At 34.0% G+C, this 19,723-nt stretch overlaps 1 long non-coding RNA gene across 1 annotated transcript; it reads left to right on the plus strand.

The window, feature by feature from the left end:
• Window positions 1–1,720: 1,720 nt before the first annotated feature.
• LOC112532551 lies at window positions 1,721–4,302 on the plus strand. Its single transcript, XR_003075485.3, has 2 exons — window positions 1,721–1,820; window positions 3,566–4,302. It is a non-coding gene; the product is annotated as an uncharacterized LOC112532551 (long non-coding RNA).
• The last annotated feature ends 15,421 nt before the right edge of the window (window positions 4,303–19,723 follow it).

The raw sequence follows: 19,723 nt of genomic DNA on the forward strand, positions 1-19,723 counted from the left end.
ACACTGTCTTATCACTCATAGCAGAGAACTTCACATCAGATTTATTTTGTTAATTGAGATAAATATGACCCTAAAATTGTTTCTAAATAAAATGTCTTCCACATCTTACAGAACAATCTATTTCAGACAACTGTGTGGAACTGAATTAAGATTCCTTTTCTCTCTAGAAATTCCCAGTGGATAGAAGATACCCTCCAAATTCCATGGTCATCTTACAGACCTTTGCATACCAAGATATTTTCAACACAATGGCTATTTGGATAAAATTCAAATAGAAGCTGATGCCTTAAAGAGCAGGAAAGCTGACTTAAGCTTTAGAATAAAAACAAAAATTTCTTATCTCTCCATATTTGTCATATGCTATAATCCTCACAGGAGTGGCCTCTGCTGTAACAGGAAAAAAAGTCTTAAGACTGACTTGACATAATAACAAAGGCATGATACATAAATGCTGGTCAATGTGCAATTAGGGGGTTTTAAGATTAAGAAATGATAAATGTTCATCTATATTGAAATGTTCTTGAATATCCAGTGTGAATATTTCACGATGTAAAAAAGTCCTGCTTCTAAGAACTGGTTTATTAGCTAGCATGCATGAAATAGAAAACTCCCCTGGGTCCTACCAGCGCAAGGACAGAGAGTTCTTACATCCAAAATTTTTTCTTACATTGTTCATATTAGAATATCTAAAGCAAAATCAATACTTGATGGGTGAATGACTGTAAACAGGCATAATCTCCTTCCAAATTTTGTTTTGCCAGAGAAATAGCCAGTGTCAATTCTCTGACTGCAGTACTAGGGACATCTTTCATACTGATGCTATAATTTGGCTATAGATACAAGAGCTTATATACTCTTTTTAACTTTGTATTCCCTTCTATTAACTGAATTTGTTAGGTCTCTATATAATTTATTTTGAAGGAGATGTTTGACAGCAATTAACTATAGGAAATTCTCCCCTGGAAAAACACTCTTAAAAATAAGTTACACAAGTTCACTAGAACTCCATCTTATTTCCATGCTAATTTCCATAACAGAACACTGTTCAAATATATCACTGATTCAAAAATAACTGCTGCTTTTGTACAGCACAACTAAATATAAGTTCTTGAAATGCTGCACAGACATTGCTACCTGAACATCTCACCTTTAAATCCCAGAATTGTGCTGCCTTGAAGCTGATGTGCTTCAAAATCTAGGAAATTCTTGTCCCTTGTGAGAAGGCAAGATGTTCACTCTTTCTTCCCAGCCTGATTCGTGCTTTCTTTTGCCTACCTCTATGAGTGAAAAAAAAAATTGAATGAAATCTATTTAGAAATGAAATCTATACAACTGTATTTAGCCAGTTTCACCCTGATTACAGATAATATTATTCCCTATAACTTTTGAGATGCATGTAATAAGTATTCTTAAAGCAAGAATATCCTCCATCATTATTATCATTTCTACCATAAGAATGCTTCTAGTAGATTTTTGTGGTACATTGTGGTACATTGACTTTTATGTACTACAGCAAAATAAACAGAGGAATGACAGGAAAGCTGTTCCTTTTCTTCTACTTATTATTACTCTCCCATTACTTGTTTAAGAATTGCATTAATATTTCCTAGCATTTTGTTAGTGATGAATCTCCATTTATTTCTCCTAGTTTTATTTTATCCTTTAGGTTCCTGTCTGCATTTATGTAAGAAACACATTCTCCTGTGCTTTCTTTTGGTAGGTAACATCTTACTAAAATACCACAAAGAGGTGCTCTAAACCCACGGTAGCTATTGAGAAAAACTGTCAAGAACAGATGACTGCTGTGAGCTTGCCTCAAGGTAGGAGTTTCGGATTTTAGTACTCTCTCTCTATATATATATATAATACATACATATTTCTCATGGCAGTTGTTGTGGTAAAACTTGTGTCCAGCAGTCAGAGCTTAAAATAATGAGATTCATAGCTTTCACCACATTAACAAGCCAGGTGAGATTTATCCCATGGAATAGATTCAGGCAGAATACTCAGCTATCCATCACCTTATTTTTCATAAATAATCTATTCAATTGGATAGAATGTCATTTTCCCTGCAGTAGTAACCATGTAACAAGTGAATTGTTCGGCGCAATTTTACAGATGTTTCTGTGCTGACAACTGTAGTGCATGTGTTCAAAAGGCCATATTTGTGAATTATTCTTTTGACTGCAGCTGGCATTTTTACACAAGTGAAGATGAGCGTATGTGCAAAGTCTTCATATAATCAGGGATGCAGAAATAAATTTCCCTTGAGATCTAATTTCTAAGTATTCTTTTTATCCAACTGAAATCAGTTTTGCAATTTCAGATTAGTTTTAACAATCTGTTTGAATTCCATCACCCTTCTGATTGTCAGAGAAATGTGTCTAAATATGATGTTGTTCCTTGTCTGTATTTGTTTATACTAAACCAGATGGCATGAAATTTGATTGCTACCTCTGCAAGAGGCATATGACTGACTTATTCAATCAAAAGATTCACTTGCTATAATGGCATCACCTGAGGGGTCCTTATGTAGGTTTACAATAACATGCAGGTCAGTCATGGGTCAAAAGCTAAAATTCTGATTCTGCTTGAAAATATTTACAGCTCAAACTACCGAAAATGATTTTTTTTCCATTTTGAATTTGGGTAGGTCTGGACCTGCACCTGATAGAAGTTTATAATTCATGTTTATGTGGAAATGTTATTTGAACTGCACCAATTTTTGTTTCCATTTATGTCTTTCTTCATTTAGTTTAGAAAGAAAGCTCATGTAATGTTCTTATGTACGTTCATTACATCTTATATATGCTAAACTTCATTTAATTATTAGATTGATAGTTCTCCCTTAAAATCTCTTTCCTTGTAAAGAGAGATATTTCCTTCTCAAAAAACCCAAATTCGAGCTCCAAAATTCAGATCTGTATTTGTATTCTGATGCAAAATATTGGGATGCTTTGGAGTGCTTCAATTTGAAAGATTTCAGAAATGACTTTCATTTTGGTTCTGTATAGTGTAAATAATCAGTTCTGTATTTTGAAAGTGTACTGTCTGCAATAATCAATATTTATAAATGTTTAAGAAAGAACAAACTTCCAAAATATCATTCCTGACAATATGATCTATATTAAAAACATGGCTTTTCAAACAGGTTTGATTTAATCCTAGCAGGATCTAACCATTTATAATTTAAATACCATTTGTGCTTGTCAAAATCTGTCTAATTGTTTTTAGAGCTATTCAGCACTGGACCACACACTTCTGTGTGGTTCCTGATGGCACTACTGGATTAATGAGTAATTTGAATTTTTAATCTGAAATATACAGTTACAGTACAGATTGCAAGTAAATGCAGGATAGATTAAGCATAATTACTTAGGGGGAAGAAAAGAAAGAGCAGAGATATCCAAGAAAAAATTGCCATTAAAATGAAAGAAAATAAACATTAACCTTAGATACAGTTTTTAGACTGCTCATATGCCTCATATACGTGATCACACTATGTTAGTATTTTTGCCTCATCAGTTTTCCTTTTAAGTGCTTATTAAATATTTTCTTCCTTTAGCTTTTATGTTTAGGTGCTCACTAATTGGAGTTTCTTTAAAAGCCATGGTGAATACTCTGACTATAGAAAGCTTAGTCTGCTATCAGAAGTACTGCATTGCCTGAAGCTGCATTAAGCAGAACCTCATCAGCATTCAGCACCACTGCTATAGTATGAAGCCTAGAAGTGGGAAAAATACCTACTGAAACATAAGAAGAGAAGATGAAAAGAGGCCAGTGAGCAGAAAGAAAATCTCCTTACGTCTGTTCAGAAGCTTCTTTTTTGATGGATCCCCCTCCCAAGCAATGTAGCAAGTGGAAGGTGATGTGTTCTGCAAATAGATCAGTAATGTCACTTCTAAAATTGCACATTTTTGTGATTCAGAGGGTTAAAGCAAGTCAGGTGATAGCCAGGCTTTACCAAAGGCTACACTATAGTAGAAGAGTATATATTAGATAATCTAACAGCAATTACCGTAAAACACCACTGGCTTTGGCTAGAATCACTGTTACTGTTACATCCTGCAGTGAACTCCATCGCTATCTTATTTGCTACCTTTTTCACTCCCAGGCATCAGAATTATTTGTCTGGAATTATTTTGCTGGCTTTACTTTATTCCACAGCTTCTCCAAAAACTGAATGATTGTTAGCTCTTCAACAGCTCTGAGACATTCAGAGATCTTAGGGAAAATATATATATTAGATTTTATTTTGAAAGGTACTGCAAAATGTATTAAATAAATGATGAGATATCCATTGTTGCACTTGTCCTAGTCACAAATGTATTATTTTCCTCTTTTTTTTTTTTTCTTTTCCACAATAAACGTTGCAGCAAGTTATAACTGCTACGAAACCCCCCTGCCTATCCATGATGGAGAGAACACAGAAATTGATTTGTGGTATTATTGTACTGTGCAGTAAGCTCAGTTGCAGTCACAAAGTCCTGTTTGCTTCAGAATTCTCTAGAAAGAGAGGGAAGAAGAAAAGAGAAGAGAAATCACAAATTAAAGAACAGAGAGAGAAGGAAGAACAGAACTTTTCTTCTTTCTTTACATGTAAAAGTATAAGGAAAAATTACATGTGCACGTAATTTAATGGAACATTCAATTTTTTTGCATTTTAAATAATACTTGCTCTTTAAATAATATTTGCTTTTAATTGCCTAAGATACTTGTATGTTAACATTACTGACAGTTATTTTCAATACCTTTCTAATTCTGTGCATGGAGAGTAACTGTGTTTTGGGTGACTTTTAATTATTTTTCACAGGCTTTCCTAAAAACTGAGAAATGCTGTGCAGAACTCCTGCCCTTTTTCCATTCCAACTTCTCTCATGGTCTCTTAAAGTACATAAAAAGCTGGTGAGCATATCTACTGGTCTGCAGGGAATATGGTACAATTATTGAAGCACATACTATTTTGTTACAAGGTGAATGGAATGCATGCTGACGTTGGATAGTGGTGTGGTTTGCAACTGCAGTGAAGTGAGACTAGGGAAAAATAGGAAGGAAGAGGTTTGCTAAGAAAAAATGGAATCATGAGGAAAAAAATATATAAAATGAAGGACAAAACAAAACAAAAAACAAACAAACAAACAAACAAAAACCAACCCTCCTCCCTAGTTTCTCCACAATCCTTCAGGTTGAACCACTGGCTGGGTTTCATATCTATAAAGACACGTCTTTTCTCTTGATGGCAGAGTTCCTTTGCTTCTATCCATTTCACTCCACCAAGGTCTGACATTGTGTAGAAAGCAGAGATCAGCTTCATTGACACAGAAAAGTGACCTTTCATACCTATAAAAAAAAGCATATTAGAATTCTCAGGTTTTTTGTTTGTCAACAATTGTAAAATTCTCTAGGAAACAGGAGGTTGATTCCTTGTTAAGGAGCATTTCCTGCAGCAAAAAACAAAAATGTACATAAAATTCCACAAAAAATTATTTCAAGATTGCATTAAAAGTTTGTTTTGTTAGTTCAGTTGTGTCCTTCAGAGATTGATTCAGCTTTTGCAGCAGTAAAAAAGCTTTGTTACTATGGAAAAGTCAATCTGAGAGCAAAAGTTTATGCTGAAGTTCAGTGATTTTTTTAAAATTTTTTTGTGATTTTATACTCTTATATAAATAATGAGTTTTCTATTTCCAATTCATTCCTGACATTTCACTATCACGAAATAATTTCTGGTTTTGACATAGGCTCTACCATTTACACTTTCAAGACTGAAAAACTTGTAAACATAACGCTGTTAGATTTTCAGATAAAATTATTTCTGGTCTCTTTCCCTTTCAGCATTTATCTTTCTTATCTGTATCAGAACCTACAATCTACTTTTTAATAAGCAATTTTCAGTACTATGAGGGCTGCTCTGAAAGTAATATCTTCTATTTTATTGTGTGGGTGGTTTGGCAGTAGAGGTTGAACCTTCCCACCAATATTCCCGTATATTTTGTTGCCAAATGACAGAGGACAGAAGAGGGGCAGCCTGATAAAATGGCATCTGACATAGAAAAAAGTATGAAGGAAAGGTGTGGAATTCCTCTGTGGAAAAAAACTTTGCACCTATTGACATTCATTGACACTTGCTGAATGTTTATGGAGATCAAAAGGTGGATGTGAGCATGGTCAGGTGTTTGGCAGTACATTTCTGCAAAGATGACACTGACGTGAAAGATGAGCCATGTTCTGGATGGCATTGCACAGCTGTCATACCATGAAATGAAGAGCATCTTGATCAGCTTCATCCATATGAACTGACAGATTGTGACCAGGGAACTGTGTGCAGAGCTAAATATCAGCTTCAGTGCACTGGAAACAATAGTGGCAGCATTGTAATACCATTAAGTTTACCCCACATGGTTTCCAGACAGAGCACTGTATGCGAGTTTGAACCAATACAAGGCTGAAGGTGACAGTTTCCTGGAATTCGACGTTACTGGTAAGAAGTTGTAGTCTCAGCACTACAAACCAAAGTCAACATGGTAGTCCATGGAGTGGCAACAAGTGAATTCCCTAACAGAGAGAAAGTTCAAGATGCCCTCAGTGAGTAAAGTGACATGCACTGTCAGTTGGGATAGGAAAGGGGCAATCCTTTTGGATTTCTTGTAACCTGAACAAAAAGTAAAATTTGACAGCTACATCATGATGCTGACTAAGTTGAAAGTCAAAATTCCAGGGTCAGGGCAGAGAAGTAGACAACATCTCTTGCAATATGATAGCTCCAGGCTCAGTACCACTTTGGAGACTGTGGAGCACCTTGCTAACCTTGGCTAGAACATTCTACCACACCTACCATATATTTTGGATTTAGTGCCTTCTGATTTCAATCTATGATGAAAGATGCACAAGCAACATTTTTCTAGCAATGATGCTGTCACAGCAGCTATGAAACAGTGGGTTACCTTGTTCATTGTTGGCTAAAATGCCTAACTAATGGTTTTTCAACCATGTTGAAAAACAGTGTTTTGTAACTGAGAATTTGCTTTATTAAATTGTGTTGTTATGTTCTTCATATCTGTTTTAGTTTCCATGTAAATAAATAGGAAGCATTACTTTCAGTGCAACCAACATAAAAAGAAAGTTCATGTTGGTTTGGGCTCACTTTATCCGCATCAATAATATTTGACTGGCAGAGAGACAGAAAATTACACAAATTGAAGTGTTCTCAAAAACAAGAATAATACTTCATGCAAATATGTAAAAATTTCAGTTTACTCTCAACCACAGAAAATATAGACGAGATTATCCTTGAGAAATCTATGCCCTTTATTCCCATGCTCTATGGGCGAGGATTTATTATATTTTAAATGGACACGTTATTTTCTCAGACACTGAAGAGTCATTTACCAAAATTTAAGTCAAGCAAAATTTAAGTATCTATGAACCAGCTAACAAGCAGCATTGCAGTGCTTTAGATTGATTTCATAGTTCAAACTTACTTATCATTTTGGTTTAACATTGACAGGAATCTAAACCGCATGCAGCCATTTGCTCACTCACTCCATGAGAAGGGGGAGAGAATTGGAAGAGTAAAAGCAAGAAAATTCATGGGTTTAGGTAAAGATAACTTAGTAAATATAGCAAAATGTGTGCACACAAGCAAAGTGAAATAAAGGATTTAATAATCTCTTTGCATCAGAAGTAAAGTGTTCAGCCATTTCCAGAAAAGCAGAGCTCCATAATATTTAAGGATTTTTGGGGAAAACAAACACAATATCTACAGATGTATTTTTTATATGACAAGGGTTCTTTGAATAATTGTGCATAACTTTGCATGATCGATGCTGTTTTCGTCAGAAATCCAAAGTGTATTGTTCAAGCACCATACCAGCTGCTATGAAGAAAGTTGACTCCCTCCTTGCAGAAACAAACCAGTTTGCATAAAATAAATTTATATAAAGAGAATGAAAAGGAAAATATACTATATAGTATACATATACTCAAACATATATTATACTATTATATATACGGTATATATATAAGTTGTTATTAGAAAAGAACATGACTAAGAACAGTGTATTCAAAAAGTATTAGAGCTGACAATGAATTTAGCTTATTTTTTATAACTAATTAGTTAAGCATGACGTCTTGTGTGATCTGGAATCTTACATGCATATCTGTAATTCTGTCAAAATCTGTGAGCAGGATACTGATATGGGAAGGAAGTTTAAGTATTGAATACATGTATGATGAGAGCAGTTCTAACTAAAAGCTGATAGCAATGAAATCTAAGCTAATATTTTATTCACAAAGAAATTGCATTTTACGCACTGATAATAGTGATTCTTTGATCAGCTATAATGTATTTTTCCTTATGAGGTTATTCTTGGATTGGTTGGATGATACAAGAGGAATGTTGCTGTAACCCAAGACAACACTGCTTTATAATAAATTGCTATTACATTAAACAATTAATTTCTACTCAACCGAGATCCATTAGAAAAAATTATTAAATTTACATGCATTATTTGATACAAGAGAAATGAATTCTCAGCAGTAGATTGCTTTCTTAGTATTATTTCTAAGTGTATCTCAGTACTTTCATTAAATGTTTGTCTGCTCTGCCTAGATATGCTAACAACAGGTTACCTGAGAAAATGTCTTAAATTAATTAAACCTTCCTGCAAATTTTGATATTTATATTTTAATAAACATATAAATTGCGAGGCATAGCCTGATAAGTAACTGAAGATAACCAACACATTCTCACTTTCAGTGATGTGTGAATCTAATATTGATAACACTTAAAAAATTTCCACCATGTATTCAGAATAAATTTATGCTCCAACAAGCCTGAGCTAACTGAGGGGAGAAGAGGGATGATACACTCTTTATGATGCCTTTGCAATTACTTGAGTCAGTAGACTGAAATGGGACCTGTGCTTTCTTGTAATTGTTCTGAGGTTTTATCATCTAGCTTAGAATGCTGATCTATACAATGAATCTTTTAACCATATTTCAAATCATTTATGTTGATATTAGATCACTACCACTCTTTGAAATCCTGAGAAATACAGAGTAAACAGAATAATTCTAGATCTATCACCCAGGAATCACAGTAGGTGAAGGAAATTCTCCATGTTGAAGACATATTCCAACATGAAGAGTGAGTATGGAAGAGGACTTTACATGCCAGTATAGGTGAGTTTCTATGTGAACTCTGTTCTGATTCTTCTTTTACATATAGTGATATCATACTTCAGTATCTTCCAGAAATGTACTAAATGAAAGGACTAATGTGTTTCTTGCTAAAAATAAAATTCCTGCCTCTTGCCCCCGAATTTCCTGTTCTTTAACTTGCTTTTTTTTTTTTTAAATCCACCATCCATTTTACAATGCCATGAATATGACTGGATGTCTTTTTGAAAACAGTAACATTCATTTTTGTGAATGAATTAGTAATTTTACCTGCTTCAACTTGGAGTGAGAAGTGAAGAAAAAGGAAATTATTTAGTTGTGTGCCAGCTGCTAGGGCGTGATGCAGCATTTCAGCATTCAGCGTAACATGATATATTTTGGGAGTTAATCTGAAATTAATCTGTGATATGAGTGAGTCAATAAAACAAACCACTGGGAAAACCAGTGTTTGAATGCTACAAAACATTCTAATGATCTTAATTTCTAAAATAAAACCACCTGTTTTCATTTAATGAAAGGAGAAAGAAAGAATAGGGAAAGGAGTTTAAGATCCTGTGTTTTCTACTCCTGCCTAGTCTTGCCTAAATAACCGATCATCTCTGTGAAATACCAGTTTGAGAAAATGTTCTTGACTTTGGATGTATAAGTAGTAGCAGAATAAAGAAGACAAGTGGAAATACAGGCAAACTCTCAAGTATGCTAATTTTTGTGCAGTAATTTACATCACTACTGTGCAGTAAGAGACCTGTCAGGTCAAAATAACAACCAGGATAATATTAGTGAAGAAGTGATAGGACTGTGATGATACAAGGAATCATAATGTATGCAAAAGCTCAAAATACTAAACTCTGTTTAAACTAGAATATGTTTTCTATTAAGACATTCAAGGTCTGCTGAGCTAGACTGCAGACAGGAAATGTCTATATTTACCATGAGGTTAACAGATTTTTTACTTATTTTTATTCAATTTAATGATGGTATATCTAGTGAAATTAAATCACACAGCATCTATTATTTCTTGCCTAAGACAAAGAACTGTTTGATAAAGTGCATAGAATCCAGGAGCTTATCTACTGAGGATTTAAATTGACATGTTCTGGTGTGGAAGCAGGATAGAAAAAGTAATCAGGATACTTCAAATAACCTCCATTTCAGTAGGAGAAGATAAAATATCATATCTTCTTTCTACTTTGCCACATGGCAAGGTAAATGTGTTTGATACTAAAATGTGATATACCTACCAGATTAACTATGTATCAGCACTTCACAAAGGGAGAAACGACTTTAATGATAGGATGTAACAATTAAAAATCCAGACCAGGAAAATTTTAGAAGTCAGTTAAGAATTTGCAATAAACTGCAGGATTTCCCCCCCCCTCCCCCCCCAGTGTGATTTTTTTCCTTTTAAGATCTCTTCTCTTCATATTATTTCTTATTCTCACATGACTTTATTATTAATGAGCATGTTGAGAAGTGTCAAAGATCAGACTTAAAAAGCCTCAGTAACTTTGGGTAGAACTGGTGTAAATCTGGACAATTTACATTAAGAATATGCCTCTATTAAACACAAAGATTCAGAGAAGAAACTTCTGAATTGATGCCAAAAGACTGCACTTAACTATCAAGAACAGCATATCTGCAGTTGGATGAAAATTCCAATAAGTTTTGCTTTCATAAGAGTCAACTTACTACAGTAGACTGTATGACAAAAAAAAAAAGCACATTTTCGGTGACAGTGGTATCTAGCTCTGCACTGCATTGCAGTAAGGAACATAGACTTGAAATACAATTAAAGAAGCTACAAGTTACATGAGAGTTCCTTTCATTTCCCTGGTTGCAATGATTAATACTATTCCTACCATGCAAAGTGTTTGCCTTAGGAACAACCATGTCTCAATTTAAGTCAACTAGGTGTTTAATTCTGCTTGGAAAAAATATAGTGTGACTACATTCAATATTGGACTGAAACAGTAAAAAAAAAATCAGAAGTTTTACTTTTCATGTCCTTTATGCCAAATTACTCAGTCATTTGATATGGTATACTCCCTGAACTATATTGTGTTATTTCCCCTTTATTAAAAGAAGTGCTAAGACAAAGATTATGGGAGCAAGTCTGCAGAGCTTTCCTCCGTTCCTACCTTTTTTTCTAATGTAGTTCACTATCAACCTCAAATACCCTCTGATGCCATAATCTGTAATTTGCAGAAAACAAGTTTAGGGAATAAGATACTTATTTGTACTGACCACAATACTAATGCAGATTCTAACTGTAGGGAAATTTCCCTATTTTCTACAGGAAAACATTAAAGGGTCTATTATTTTCGGGTGAAGTTACTGACATCTTTTGTTGGCAAAATGCTATAAAAGCTCTTTCCCCCATCAAGTGTACTAAAATTCTGTATTCAATCTGATTTTAAGTTCAATTTTTTTTTCCAAAAGAATTAAGTGTAAAAAAAGTAAAAATGTTCTATGTTTAATAGATTAAGAAAGCAGAACGCATTAATTGCCCATCATTTTGCCCATCATCCCAATTTTAATTAAAGCAATTCTGCCATATCTCACCCCTATTTTTTGTTAATTGCTGCCTGATTTGGTATTTCATCAGATTTGGAACGAAACCATTTGCATTAAAATCAGTACAACTTTCACCATTTGATTTGAAGAATTACCTAATGCTACGTATTTCAAATACAAAATTGTTACATGTATAGTCAAAATTCAAAATGATAGAGAAAAGGAATATAAGACTACTCTTATGTTAGCAAAAAGTTGAGTAACATCAATTCATTTTTAATGATGTTAGCCCATATCATTCTGTTTACCTCAACATTAGATGCAGCATTCAGACCTCCAGAGTTTATTATTATCTTTAAGATTCCTACAATTATGTTATTTTTACTGTTCTTTACAAGCTCTCATAAAATATTCAGCCTCCCTTCATGGCTTTTCAACAGAAAAGTTAAATTATCAGTCAAATAAAGACAAAATCCACAGTATTCAAGCTCAAAAATATCTGATGTTTGATGAATATTACAATACATATGAATTGTCAGTAGATCCTGAATAAGAGCGAAGATCATCTTGTATAAGAAAAGTAAATATTTTTATTTTAATCATAGAAACTTCCTGAAAAGATAAAATTAAATTAGGGTCCAATAATTATGGAAACAAAATTGTAATGAAAGAATATTTTGCAAATAATGTTCCAGTTGGACGGAGACCTAACTATGACTTTAGATTGGTTTCTTAGGAGAGGCAAGAAAATAATACTCTCCTGTCGTTGGCATTGAGAAGATGGGAGATTAGTTAGATTAATAAAAACCAGTAAATTGAAGAAGATATTAAGAGCTGGTAATCAACAAAGATGATTCTGAATTTAAAAGTTGTGTTTGATTCTGTTTGGTGCATTAATCAAAATTCCTTTAAGGATTCAAGATTCCTTCATTTGATTTCTTTCCTAACTCCTGACAGCAGCTGTTCTACACTAATTGTTACATTTTCCTTTACTAATAACATTAAATGAGACGAGGTTAAGAGAATAAAGAACGTAGTATTCACTATATTTCATTCCTTTAATTGATTTTAAAAAAAAAGAAGAAAGTTCCCTTTTTCAGAGTGAAATGTGATCAGTTTCTCCCACATCCCAACCCTGCAAAAAGCTGAAGATTAATTTAACAAATTGACTACGATACCAAAGATTGCCTAAAAAAAAAAGAATATTCTTTTTTTCCCTTAAAAATGAAGAATACTCATTAGATATATACTTAAACTCACTTCAGTCCTCCTGGAATTTTCAAATTGACTGATGAAAGACAAATGTTTTATTTGTAGTGTTTTTCCTTCTGTCAAGTTCTTATTTCATCAGGGAATAGTGCAGATAATGATTTTCCACCCAGACATATTCAGAGACAAGAAATACTTTTTGTTTAGCAGTGGATGCATAATGAGATTTTTTCGTTCTCTGCTGTGTATTTTGATACTGTGTTCCGCAAATTTATGGTTTGGTATGATTTTGCTTCAAGATCTCCAGGAAGGGAGATACTCAGTCATACTCAGTGCTTCCTACTGTTTAGACAGAACTTCTTGTATTCCATCACATGTCTATTGCCTCTTATCCTAGCACTGGACACCACTGAAAAGATTCTGAGTCTATCTTCTTCTCACCTTCTCAATTAGTATTTATAAACATTGATAATATCACATTTGAGCTTCCTCTTCTCCAGGCTAAACATCTCCAGGTTTCTCAGCCTCTTCTCAAAGGAGAAATTCTCCAGTCACTTTACCATCTTCTTGGTGGCCCTCTGTTAGACTCTTTCCAGTATACACGTGTCTCTCTCATACTGGGGAGTCTAGAACTGTACATAGCGCTCCAAATGAAGTTAATTAATGCTACATAGGATCACAGCTTTTGACCCACAGGTGGTACTTTGCCTAATGCATTCATGAATACTATTAGCCATTTCAGCAGCAAAGACATTCTGCTGTGTCATATTTAACTTAGCGTATACCAAAACCCTCAGGCCCTTTTCTGCACAGCAGTCCCTAGAACATTGTGGTACTTGCTGTTATTAATCCCCAGGTGTAGCACTCTGCACTCCTCCCTTCTGAGATTTTTGTCAGCTCATCTCTCCAGCCTATCAAGGTCCCTCTGGATAGATATGCAGCCCTCTGCCAAATAAGCCATTCCCCTCAGTTTTGGGTGATCCATGAATTTACTGAGCACACACTTTCCCCCATCATCCAGGACATTAATGAGGATGTTGAACAGAATTGGACCCAGTACTGGGTCCAGGGGTACTCCACTTGTTACTTGGCTCACACAAGCCTATACTTAAGTACTATGTGTAGGTATGGGTATTTGTAGGAAAACATGGGTTCAATTAACAAGAAAAACATTGGTAAACTCCAGAGGGCCACCCTGATAATTGGGGTCTGAAGCATTCATCCTGACAGAGGAGCCTGAGGAAACTGGACTTGCTTATCTAGAGAAAACTTTGGAGGAATCTGATTGTAACCTGCCTGTACATTTAAGGAGAAGACAGAACAGAAATCTCTACTTATGCATCATTTACTTGCAACAGGACAGCCATAATATTAAGCAATGAACTTGTACATTATAGCTTGTCTAACATAATGCTTAGAATATTGTCTACAAAACTATTGTACTTTAAATATTTGATGACTTCTAAGCGGTTTTAGCATCTGGGGAGTATTCAGACAGTCCAGAACTTCTAATTTTCATTTTTAATAAATCAGTAGCATTCCAAAATGAACAACTGAGAGAAGCTTCTGCAACATTTTCTTATTGTATTTCTCTAGTAGTTCAAAGCAGCAAACTCTTTTCCAGCACAGCTAGGAACACTTCTGAAAAAACTTACAAAATAACTTTGACTAGATGGAAAAAAATAAAGTTTTCTATATCAATTATGCATTCATTTAATATTCTTGATGTTAAGAAATTATTTAAACACAAAGTAATAATAGTATGAATCTGTATGATAAGAGTAAATTTTCATTTAAAGAAGGACCATTCATTATAATCAGAATACTTGGACTAAAGATCATCAACCAGTTAAAATAAAAATGGAAGTGGCATTTTTAATAGAAAATGTCATATGGATACAGGACAAGTGGTGCATATTGAAAATGTTTTTAATCAGTCATGTATATGCGTTTTTAGAATTTAAAATCAGAAATCTTAGTTGTCATTGAACAGTACAACTACTACATTTTCATTTCAGTGATCAAAATCCATAAAGATATTTAGCTTTTTGCCTTATGTGACAATACATAACCACTGAAACAAATATTTACTAAAGCCATTAACAGTAATTATAAGTTTAAGTGGGAATACAGAACAAAGTTAAAATTCACTCTATGGGTTCATATGAAGTAGAAAGTAAATTCAAAATCCTCTTTCTTACCTATGAACAACAGCTTGACTCGTGGACTGAAATACCAAACCTTGAGATCATTCTGAAAAGAGCAACAAGTATAAAAAAACACAGGAATGGACCCCAGTTTCCTGGCACAAATACATAAATGAAACACTTCTTGCTCAAACTGATGATTTTCAGAGCCTAGCATAACATTCTGCAACTATATATTTAGGATTATGGAAATGATATGCTTCAGATCATAAAAGTTTGTGTGTTTCTATATTGATCACATTACACTACCTTGTTTACTAAGGTATATACTTGTTTACTAAGATAACATTTTTTAAAAATTGGATTACTTTTCCTGCCAATATAAAGAACTAATGCTTGTTAAATTAATTACTGTAACTTTTCTCAACCACAATCTAGAAAATTGCAGTTTCCAACTACAAACAGATACAGTTTGGAGTATGATTGGTAGTTAATTTGATGATTGATTACGTCTTCTAGAAACCAGGATTAGGGATTTATTTCAGTACCCACTGAATATCATTACTACCATTCCAGGATGCTCAAAAAACACATTGCCTCTTTCTTCTAAAAGAAGTTAAGATACTTGAGAAAGACAGAGAGGGAGATAGCACGAGGATCCAAAACCATATATGAAAAAAATAGCTCTCAAAATGACATAATATCACTTTAAAATCTCTATAGCAAAACTGTAGGGCAGCAAATACAACAAAAACTATCTTAAGGAAAATGCATGATTCTGAGCAGAACTGCTTGGTATACATTGCAGTACAGAATATTTGCTTAAAATTATAATGATTTCTGTCCATACAGCATAATAACAAAGTCAACATAAAAAAACACTGTGAAGCTTCTACTTATGATTTTTTTTTTTTTTACAGTATCTTGACAAAAAAGACAGCTGGAAGAGGCATACTGGATTTTCTGATTTGGCTTTTAAAAGAAATCTTTGATACAGATTCTCTTAAGTAAAGTTGTTAAAGAAAGAGTTGAATGACTAGAAGTGAATCTCCAGTATTCATTAAGATACCATACAGCAGCAGAGGTCCAAACAGGCAATAAGAATCACAGCAGAGGTTTAGATGCACTCCCTGTCCTTGCACTCAGGCTATGTCAGCCTGAAAACACATATTCCTAATCACATAATAAAGGTTTCTTAAAATACTATACACTGAGTTATAAGTACCTACTATATTTTCACTTCTGATATCAAATTTTAGAGCAACATGACATGAGGCCTATAACTGTTAGAGTATTCTGATTCAACTTTCTTGCTGAAGAAGATAAAAGTCATATTTTGAGTTAAAACACAAACAAATATACCCAAACGTACAGGTTAGCATGATTCAGACAAACATATTTCTGAGTTTAAATTCTTATCCAAGTTCAGAAGAGACTTTCAGCAAGCTGAACTCAAACTTCAGGTGGAAGAGAAAATGGCAATTCCTAACTTAATAAATCATTAAATAAATCTTCACATAAATAAATCAATAAGAGTGTAGGCAATTGGAACAACCACAAGATGCACAGCCCAGTGATTTCTTCAACATACCAATTGGAAGCTCCATTAGTATTTACTGTTCCTAATTTGGAACAATTTTTATCATTTCTATTGATCTGACATTAACAGAAGCTGTTTAGAAACATGCTTTAAAGAAAGCTTCAAAAATAACAAAATAAAAAATTCACTCAACTTGACACTGCTTCATGGAAATGTGTGATTATATACCTATAACATTTAGGCTCTTTATTTACAGATATATGCTCTGATTCAAATGTGGGTTTTTTTATTGAAAGCATCACAGACAAACACGTAACATGCTTGGAAGCATAGAATAGAAATTTATCACAGTATTTAGTCTTAGAAAAAACATGGTAATTGAAATTTATTCTTCATATTGTACAAAAGAAGAAAGAAAATACTTTGTTTCATTTTATGAATAAAGATCAAAAACAATGCTAAGCCTGGATATCACTTAGAAGAATGTCTCATTGAATGAGAAAGCAACACTGCCAAAGCCCTTAATTTCTCATCCCTGAATCCTAATGTTTCTGAAAGAATTGGCTCCTTTCTTTTGGCAACATTTTCAGTGGGCATGATTCTACATCCTCCAGTCTGTGGGCTTCTCTGAAAAAAAATGGTAAGAATTCAGGAGCAGAGTTCCCCCTGCAGCCAAGAAAGGAGAAAATAATTTGTAGTCACATGCATATTCACTACTAACATTCTTTAAACAACATTGAAGCATTTGGTGACCTTTCCTCTGCAGCAGCAGTTCCACCTTCCCAACACAGAACTGGATAGCACTTTGTATCTTGGATCAGGTAGTTTAGGAGCATGTGGACAATCCTGCTGCCCAACAGCAAGGTCTAATCAAGGTGGGATTCAGAACAAATACCAAGGGCTGCCCTGGGCATCAGAGGCAAAGTGCAAATCAATCAATGTTGCCATATCCTTGTTCATCTCCAACATTGTCTTTACATAAAGTGAATCCAAATGAATGATGAACTGAAACCCGCCAGTCAGAACCTTCTTAGAAAAGCTTTTCCATCTGAGATATCAGCTATTTCAGCATTTAAATATTTCGAACTACGTATCTTTAATCTTGGCATATTTCCTGAGATCTCAAGAACTGTTAGAGTATGGTGTCACACTTACAAATAAACAGAAATGCATCAAAAGTAACACATTTTTGATCCTGTAAACTAACAGCTAGTACAGTCAACAAGATGTCAGAAATAAAATATTTGTACATATATAGTAAAATAAAAACATTTAGTTTTCACAGAATCCTTAGAGTTGGAAGGGACCTCGGAAGGCCATCTAGTCCAACTCCCCTGCAATGAACAGGGACACCACAGCTGGATCATGTTGCCCATGGCCTTATCCAGCCTCACCTTAAAAGCGTTCAGGGACAGGGCATCAACCACAACACTGGGCAACCTGTTCCAGCACCACACCTCCCTCTGCAAGTATAACTGCAAATATTTATTTTTAATAGTATAATTTGTGATTCAGATCAGTTTGTCTGTCTTAAAAACTTTCCTGAAGATATATCAATAACAAATCCAGCTAAATATATCTCCCTCCACCCCAAATTCTAGTTAGAAATTTTTGTCTGTTTGCTCATAAGAATAAGGCATTGCGTATTTGGGCTAGACGGGAATCTTGTCAGTGTTTTTAAGTCTTCCTCCTTGTTGCTCAGGAAAAAGAGAAAAGTCAGTAGGCACAAACTGAAACCAGGATATTTTATTTAAATGTAAGAGAAACCTGTCCAGGGTGCGTGGGTCTAGTTCTGGATGTCCAGATGCACTGTAGAGTCACCATCCTTGGAGATACTAAAAACTTAGCTGAATCCACTCCTGGGATGCCTGTCATACTTCATCATGCTATCAGTAGGTTAGGTGGACTAGGCAATCTGTAGAAGTCTTATCCAGGTGGTCAGTACTATTACAATTCTGTAAGTGTTGCCAGAAGTTAATGCATGTGACAACGAAAGAAACTGATTTATGTCAAACCTTTCAGGATTCAGCAATGTCTGCTTAAATAAAACACTTCAGTAACATCTTAAACCAATAAACAAGACTACATTTGGTAAGGCAATTAATTTTTAACCAGTTTTTCTGGCTCCACATATCAGTATTTTAGAAGGCCTTGTTAGAATATACTTTAATAATTATTAAATTAGCAGACATATTATTCTCATTAAGGGCAAATAACTTTTTCTTTACCTAGGACTAAAAGCATGATATTCATATTGAACCCATAGAATATATTTTTATCTAAGAATATCAACATCCTTGTCTTAAATACAGCTTATCTATATTTTATAGATATTTCTGTCATTTTATATGGTGATACATTACCAGAAATTAGTTTAATCCTGCCACTTTCGGGAGAAAGGAAATATCTGAACTTTCCATTGATCATGGGTGTTCCAAACCACAATACATGTTTTAAGTTGCAATTTCATTATGTTCAGAAAAAAAACAAAAAGGTTCAGTCAGTGTACCCTCAATTACTAAAACAATGTACTTTTAAGAAAATGTCTTACAAAAGCAATTGAAAATACCTATAGGATTTTTAAACTTAACCCATATTCTGCACTCCCTATTTGTCTGTTTAATGTGATAAAATGGTGATATTGTACCCTGAAAAATTCAAGGACTGTTTCAGTCACCTCAGGCACAAATAAGTTAATTACAGACCTCCATAAATAGGTCTGGCCCCAAAGTCTAATGAAGTGACTCCAAAATCTAACTACCTTTGTGTTACATTAATTTACATTAGCAAATGTTACTCAGAATAAATAGAACTTTGGTACATATTTACACAATGAGTGGAAGTGCCATGTTTGCAAATTATTTACTGCACATTAAGCAAAATTTTCTTTAAACTATTAATAGTTTTTTTTTTCCAATGTACTACCATTACCTGAGTGGAAAAAAAAACCAACAAAGAGTGTAAAGAATATCCATTCTGAAAAAAGTGTTGTTTTTTTTTTAATGGAAGGTTTAGTTAACCTTGGAAGAATGGAAAAGGAAAGTAATCCTAAAAGAAAAAAACATATATTTGTACCATTTGAATGATAGTTTAAGTCTTATTTACAAAAAGAACTGGAAACTCCATTGGTCTCTTA

This window comes from Gallus gallus, chromosome 5, assembly GCF_016699485.2.
Source record: "Gallus gallus isolate bGalGal1 chromosome 5, bGalGal1.mat.broiler.GRCg7b, whole genome shotgun sequence".
NCBI classification, from domain to species: Eukaryota; Metazoa; Chordata; class Aves; order Galliformes; family Phasianidae; genus Gallus; species Gallus gallus.